Raw genomic sequence first — 7567 nt, forward strand, 5'->3', positions numbered from 1 at the left:
GAAAATCTATTGAATTAAAAAGAAGAAAATCTATTGAATTATTGTGTAATTACTCTTAAAATACTCTTAAAATTACTCTTAAAATCTGGAATAAGATTACTCTGTCACAGTAAGCAGGAGGTGCTTTGAAAGTTTCCAGGCCAAACAAACAAGCAAAAACAAAAGCAAAAACAGAACAAAATGAAATAAATAGACAAAAAGACCTTCCTACACATACCATACCATCAATTGATTTTAGTTAGAAAATATGCCTTTGATGTTTGGACTTGTATCAGCCCCATCTATACTTAGTATGAATGTCTTCAGTAAGGTTGCTTTTTTGTTGTTATATATAAAAGAATGGGAGTTTTCATTGAAGAAAGGATTATTTTCTGTTATGGGGCACTTTAGTGAAAAGTGAATTTAGTTGGGGGATTTCAACAGACCAAAAGCATAACAAAATATTCAGCTAAAAGGAGGGAGAAGGATGATCAAAGGATGTCAGCAATAAATTTTTTCCTCATTTACCGTTTTCCTAAGTATGCCACTGGAAATGTTCTCTTGGGAAGACTCCACATGCCACAGACTGCCTGTACTTCATCTTTGAAACCAGCAAAAATATTTTGATTCTGTCAAAATTATAGAAAATTGTTGATTACAGTTTCTTTCTCTCTTATATTTAAAATGTGTTGGAGAAAAATGAGTTATTATAATTGGACACTTTCCTGATATGACATTCTCAATGAAAATGACCACAAAACATGCAGTCATGTGTATACTTTTAAAGAATGAGCTTCTTCATTCATTCTTTCCTCTTTCCCTCCCTCCCTCCCCTTCCTTCCTTGTTTCCTTCCTTGCTTGTTTCCTTCCTTCCTTCCTTCCTTCCTTCCTTCCTTCCTTCCTTCCTTCCTTCCTTCCTTCCTTCTTTCCTTCCTTCCTTCCTGCTTTCCTTCCTTCCTTCCTTCCTTCCTTCCTTCCTTCCTTCCTTCCTTCCTTCCTTCCTTCCCTCCCTCCTTTTCTTCCTTTCTTCTTTCTTAGAATGCAAACTAGCGTTGCCTCAGTTTGTTAGAAAATGATATGTGACCCTAACAGGTACAGTTTGGATTCTTATTTCTTTGGCATGTTGAATACCAAATCTTTAAAGCTATCAGTGGTCAAATTTCCTACCATTCTTATCAAGAAATCCAAGCCACCAAAATGTGGTCAAATAATTAGCTATGACAAACGCACTGCATGTTGCTGCTGGCTACATCATTGAAATGGCTGCATTCTGACCTGACATTAGTGGAAGGAAAAGGCATCTTCGCCAAACCAAAAACTTGCTTCCAATTTAGAACTTTGCAAATTTAAGTTATTGTCAGTCATGCTGCATTTGAGTATACAGTCCCTAAGCATAGCATAACTACCTGCGTGAATTCAAAATTTTAAACATGCTCTGAGTTAGCTTTACTTCTCATCTTCCCCTCCTTTTCAACCTTCTCATGAACTCCTGTCAGGTCTTGATACTTTCTTCCTTTAACATTTTTCAAAAAGTGTTGGTTCCAGATTCATTGTTACTTTCCCAGGACATGATATATGTTTTTGGTTAGCTCCAACCTGGCTTTCTTTCTTGGTTCTTTCCCAAGACATTGTGCATTTGATCACTGTAGGGTTGGATGGGACAGACTGCTAGATTGCAGTTTGCTCATTAACTTGGTCGATTAATCAATTCAGAGTTTCCATGGAAGGCAGAACAAATGTACCACACTGATGTTTTGTATGGTTTAACTATCCTCACCTTTTCGACCAACACCTCTCCCCACCCACACCTCCCCCACACCTACACGCCCCTCCCCCAACTTGCACAGTGTACTTCACTTCTAGGAGCCATAACTATGCCTGCATTTCTGAGGTTTCTGCCGCTGTTTGTCTGTTAGCCAAAGTCTTAACATTTTTTTCACTTTGTCTTCATATTGTATTTTGCCATATATTAGACTTTTTATTACTCTTTTAGAAACCGTTGGGTACACACAACACACACATATATAGTGTTAAATATAAACTTGTATTTGTTGGAGGGAATTCCATTATAATTATTTTAATAAAGCACTGTTACTACAAGGCACTAGCCAGAACTTTTAGACATATCTATTACAGCACATTTTACCTTTCATTATTATTCCTTTGAGATTGATTTGTTTGCTTTTGCTTTATTTTTATTTACAATTATGCTTTCAAAATTGTAATAAGGGGGAAAAAAGAACCTGTTAGCTTAAACGGGAGTAAAGAATTTCTCTACAGTGAAACAAATGAATTTCTTAAGTGTTGTGAGGGACCATTTGGTTTGTGGAGGGATGTCTTTCAGTATAAAAATAGTCTGAGCTAGGGGCATCTGGGTGTCTCAGCCGGTTAAGTGTCCGACACTTGATTTCAGTTCAGGTCGTGATCTTGTGGTTGTGGGATCAAGACCCATGTCAGGCTCTGTGCTCAGTGTCGAGTCTGCTTCAAACTCCCTCTCTGCCCCTCCCTGCTTGCACTGTCTCTCTCTCTCAAGTGAATAGATGAAATCTTAAAAAAAAAAAAAAAAAAAAGAGTAGTCTGGGCTAGGAGTGAGGCAAAGACAAACCAGTTGCTCTGAATGGCAAAGTAAGAAGTTTGAGTTTCTCTAGGCAGCCTGAGAATGAGATAGAAGATGAAACTGGGTGAGGGAAGACAGGACAGTTAGCAACTTCTTGTATGGAAGGAGGGTGGCCAGGCAAAAGTTTTCAGTGTCAGGAGTGGCTAAGAGATTTGAAAAACAGGTATGCCTAATGTTTAATTTAAAGTTGTTCTCTATATTGCTCTGGTAGGTAATCCCCACCTCCCACCCTGATTGCACCAAAATTTCACTCTAGTCTGCTAGACACATGTAAATAGGTAACTTTGAGTGGTTGCTATTTGGGTGTGTGTGAAAGGGTTAGGGCACTGTCCAATTAGGATGGGGTGAAGAGGGGAGGAAAATCAAAATAATAAGCAAAGGCAGAACAGTGATATAAAATTCAGCAGAAGTAACCAGTGCCAAAGGCAGTTGGCAGAAATATAAGTGCTGCCCTCTTCTCATTCCAAATCTGTAACATACCTGAGATGAGAGGTTTGGTTGGCTTTACTTAAGGGACAAGGTGGCCTTAAAACTATGAGGCACTTCTTGCATCCAGGGGCTGACTTTTGCATTGCTATGTGATCTGTATGGAGGAAGGACCTCTGCTTCTAGTAATGCCATGATTATGCATGTATGTGTACTGATAGCCACAGGAGATCAAAAGGAACACAAGGAGAAAGGTAAAAGAAAGAGAAAGAACAACAGAAGGAGGAAAAGACATGTCAAAGTTCTCCTGTGCTTTTAAAATTGATCATGAACTTGCCGGTGATGCTCTTCTCTCCTCCTTTTCTTCCCTTTTTACTTTCTCTTCTTTTTTCTCTTCCTTCGTTCCCTCTTTCTCCGTGCTCTTCTGCTCTCATTTTCTTCTTTGCAATAAAAGAGAACAGATTGAGAGGTAAAAGTGGCATGTAAGAATTTGGGAAGAAGGTAGCTTTCCATTGGCAGTTGCTGCTTCTCTTGGGTTTTAGTTAGATGGCACAAGGAAATAACTGTGTGAGTGCCCATAGGAGTCTCTGCATATTAAATGGATGAAGTATATTTGCCAAAATTTGGGGATGGAGGCCAAACACGGGCTCAGTACCAAAGAGTAGATCAGGATGTGGGGAAAAAAGGGGTAAGAGGGAGGAAAGGGCTGAGTAAAGTCCATAGGACTATGGCATTGGCTTTCAGAGACAAGCTGTATTGGGCAACCGGAGCAAGATAAGGAAATTGCTGGAAACTGGGAGTGTTCTTGTGCCTTCTCGGGGACCTCATCCCTGACTCTCAGACCATCTCCCTGTCATTTTGACTCGCAAAAGATTCCTTTTTAGTATGCAGTATAATTATAATCAATTTATTAGTTGTTCCTTCCCTACTAGTTTGTAATCTTCATGAAAGTAGGGATTATAAAGTGCTTATATAGTGTCTGGACATAACATCATCATCATCATCAACTAAATATTCTCACCTAGTATAATGTGTGGCACATGATAAATATGTATTGAATATTTGCTGAAGGAAGAAATGAATGGACAGAGGCTCAGGAAGAAAGCATAGATTGAAGAGATCAATGAATTGGATTGGGTCTTCCAAAGTGAATGTTCTCATCTAAGGGCTTTATACAGTCAAGTACTTGACTTTGTATAGTATTTATATGCCTTCAAAGGATGTTCAAAGTGGAAAAAGGATTTGTTTAGCAAAATTAATTCAAATATTTACTAACATAAACAGATTTGAAAAGTAATCCAATTTTAGCAAAAGAATTTTATATTTTTTTGATTTTACAATTTATTTCTAATTCTTTGTGACACCTGCTATGGTGAGTCAGCCATTTTGTAGAAATTGTTTTGGTGAATTCTAGCCCTGAATTTTAGATTGAGATTTTCATACAACTCATGATTGAATTAGCTAGGTTTGATTTCATAATTCATTAGTTGTTTTGTTTAATAGATAAAGTATGTAAATTTATTTATGTTACAGACAGGATCCCACCCTTCCCTCCTTTTGGGAATGCTTTTATTTTATTTGCAATTATTTTCTGGCAAATTCCTTTAATAAGCTTTTTTTCCCCCCAGTATAGAATATAAAGTTTAGTGCCTCTAACAAATTATTCCAGTGAATGCTGACATAAACCATATTGTAGAGATGCCGTCAGTAGTAATGAAAGGTTTATTTTTTTCGGAGATTGTAAGATTTCCTGCTTCTTAAAAGAGGAAGGAGTGGTAATCCAAGTTGAGACTTGCACATAGCTATATTGTGATGACTCAATATCATGATTGAAATCAAAGCCTACGATTTTTTTTATAGCATCAATTCTCGAAATGGAAATAGCATGAGAATCATGGTAGTTCAGTTGTAGTTATGACCCATATTTAAATGTATAAGTTACATTTATAATTTTCCTTCATTGCTTCTGAAATTTTCTCTGGAGCTCACATTTCTAAAAAAATTGCAGTACAAAAATTAAAGATTTTAATTACTCTAAGTGTTTTGAAATTGCTTACATATGAATGATTTTAGTTTGTTTAGGTTTAATATAACCTCAGCCATCTGTTACAAAAGAGTACTTTCTGCCATTCCCTGATGATTGATAAAAATTTATAGTATAGGAGGCTAAGTACTCTTCCCCAAATCTCTTTCATGTCACAGTTTAGGCTAAGTTGAGTCAAATAATTATAAGCAAAACTGGACATATCTCACTATTCTAAGGATTCCAGTGATTCCTTTATGTGTGTGCTACGAATTCTCACTGGAGCTAATGGTGATCACTGGGACGTCAGGTAAAATCTGAGATGGCAAATTATTTTGTTATAGAATTCAATTAAATTTTATTGTTGAAATAATTCAAACCTACAAAAAAATTTAAAAAATAATGTAACAAACACAGGGTACACAATTTGGATTTAACAGATGTTATTTTCCTTAAGTTCATGTTTCCTTAAGTTCACACCTTATTTTTATTTGAAAGAAATGAAACATTAAAGATCCCCACAAAACCTCATCCTTGTAATCCTTTCCTCTTTTGCCTCCTCAAAGGTATGCATCCTACTGCAACTTCATTTTTCTCATGTAAGCTTATGTTTTGGAGATATTAATGCATGCAAATTTAGTTCACACTTCTTACCAGTTGTATCACATTTTATAGGAATAAACTGCAATTTATCCACTTCCTTATGATGAATATTTGGGCATTTCTACATTTTTGCAGTTGTAAACAAGATTTCAGGGAATGGTCCTTGTACTTGTCTCCTTTGAGCAGTTGTATGGGAATTTCCTTAAGACAGATTTCTGGAAATGAAATTCATGACTCATAGGGCAAGTGCAACTTTAACTTTTTTAGATATTTCTGCATAGTTCTCTATAAAGTTGTTGTGTAAATTTTATGCTTTCAGATCAACATTAAGGTTTATTTTTCTCCATATCCTCACCAACATGTGGATGTTATCCATCTTAAATATTTATCAGCCTGGAAGGGGTGAAATATTAACTCCTCTTTACTTCATTTCCCTGTATAAAATATCTGGTTAAGATTTGTTACTAGGAGAGCAGAAGATAGAGTTACTCCCCTTTATTTCCTTTAGGGTCTCAGGCAGAAGGAATTTCATTTATTATATTCCTAGGCTCATGATACAAAATCATAATTAGTCCATGCATGATTATATTTTTATTTGCCTGTTTATTTATAAATAATGTCATGGACATCCCTGAACTTTTAAACATCTCTCTTTGCTTCCTATAGCCCTGAATTTTAAGGTGTTTATCATTTCCTTGCTTTTTAGGAATTGTGCATTTGTGTGTGTGTTTGCTTTAGCTTTTTGAACTTCATGAAGAAAGTATCATGTTGAATGATTTTGGAGACTTTATTTTACTTAACATTATGTAAGATCATCCATGATGTTGCATGCAGTTATAGTTTCTTCATTCTCACACTCCATTGCATGAATAAAACATAATTTAAAAAATATTCTCCAGCAGAGGGAATTTGCATTGTTTGTAATGTTTTGCTTTCTGATTGTTCTTGTGGACATCTCATAGCGCACATATGTGAGCAATGCTCTTAGCAAAACTGCTATGAGTAGAATTGACGGGTTGTAGGGTATGCAAGTTGCCAACTGTACTAATCTTTGAAAGTTTTTGTAAGACTCACCTGTAAAACCATCTTGACCTGTGTTACTCTCTTAAGCTTTTGCAACTCTCCAATTTCCTTAATAGTCACAGTGCCATTCAGACATTTCATGTCTTCATAGGTTAGTTTCAGTAGGCTAACTTTCCCTAATAATTTGTCACCTAGGTTTTCATTACATTTGAATAAAGTTGTTGATAATATTCACTTATCACCTTTTTAATTTCAATTGCATTACTGGTATTCTGTCTCCTTTATCATTCATATTATTTATGTATTCCCTGTCTCCTCTTATCCCTCAGTATTACCAGAGGTTGCTTCTATGTTGTCACCTTTCAAAGGTCTGACTTACAGTTTATGGAACGTCTCTATTTCATCTTTCTAATGATTTCCTTTACTTTCTTTGGGCTTACTGTTTGCTTCTAATTTTTTGTTAGACTTTTACTCTTTAATTTTTTAGTCTTCTTTTCTAACCTGAGCAGTTAAGGCTGTATATTCTCCTCAGTGAGGCCTTAACCAATGGCCCTAAATTTAAATATAGCATTTTGATTTTTATTAATCTCCACAAATTTTTAAATTTCTTGCCATTTATTTTGTGACCAATGAGTTCCTTAATGGGCATTTTATTTTTCCTATGCACAACTTCTAACTTAACTCTGTTGTGGTCAGAGAACATGACCTGTATGATAGATACCTTTCATCTGAAAAATTGTGAGATTTGTTTTATGGCCTAGTGTGTGGTCAACTGTGGTAATCATTGCATGTGTATTCAAGAAGAATGTGTTTTTTCTTCTGATTCTATTTTGGATGAAACTATGTTAGCCTAGGGTGGGTGAGGAAGCTGCATGAAGTTAATTCATGTCTAGGCG

This window comes from Leptonychotes weddellii, chromosome 2 (genome assembly GCF_054177405.1).
Source record: "Leptonychotes weddellii isolate Sample4059 chromosome 2, ASM5417740v2, whole genome shotgun sequence".
Classification (NCBI taxonomy): Eukaryota; Metazoa; Chordata; class Mammalia; order Carnivora; family Phocidae; genus Leptonychotes; species Leptonychotes weddellii.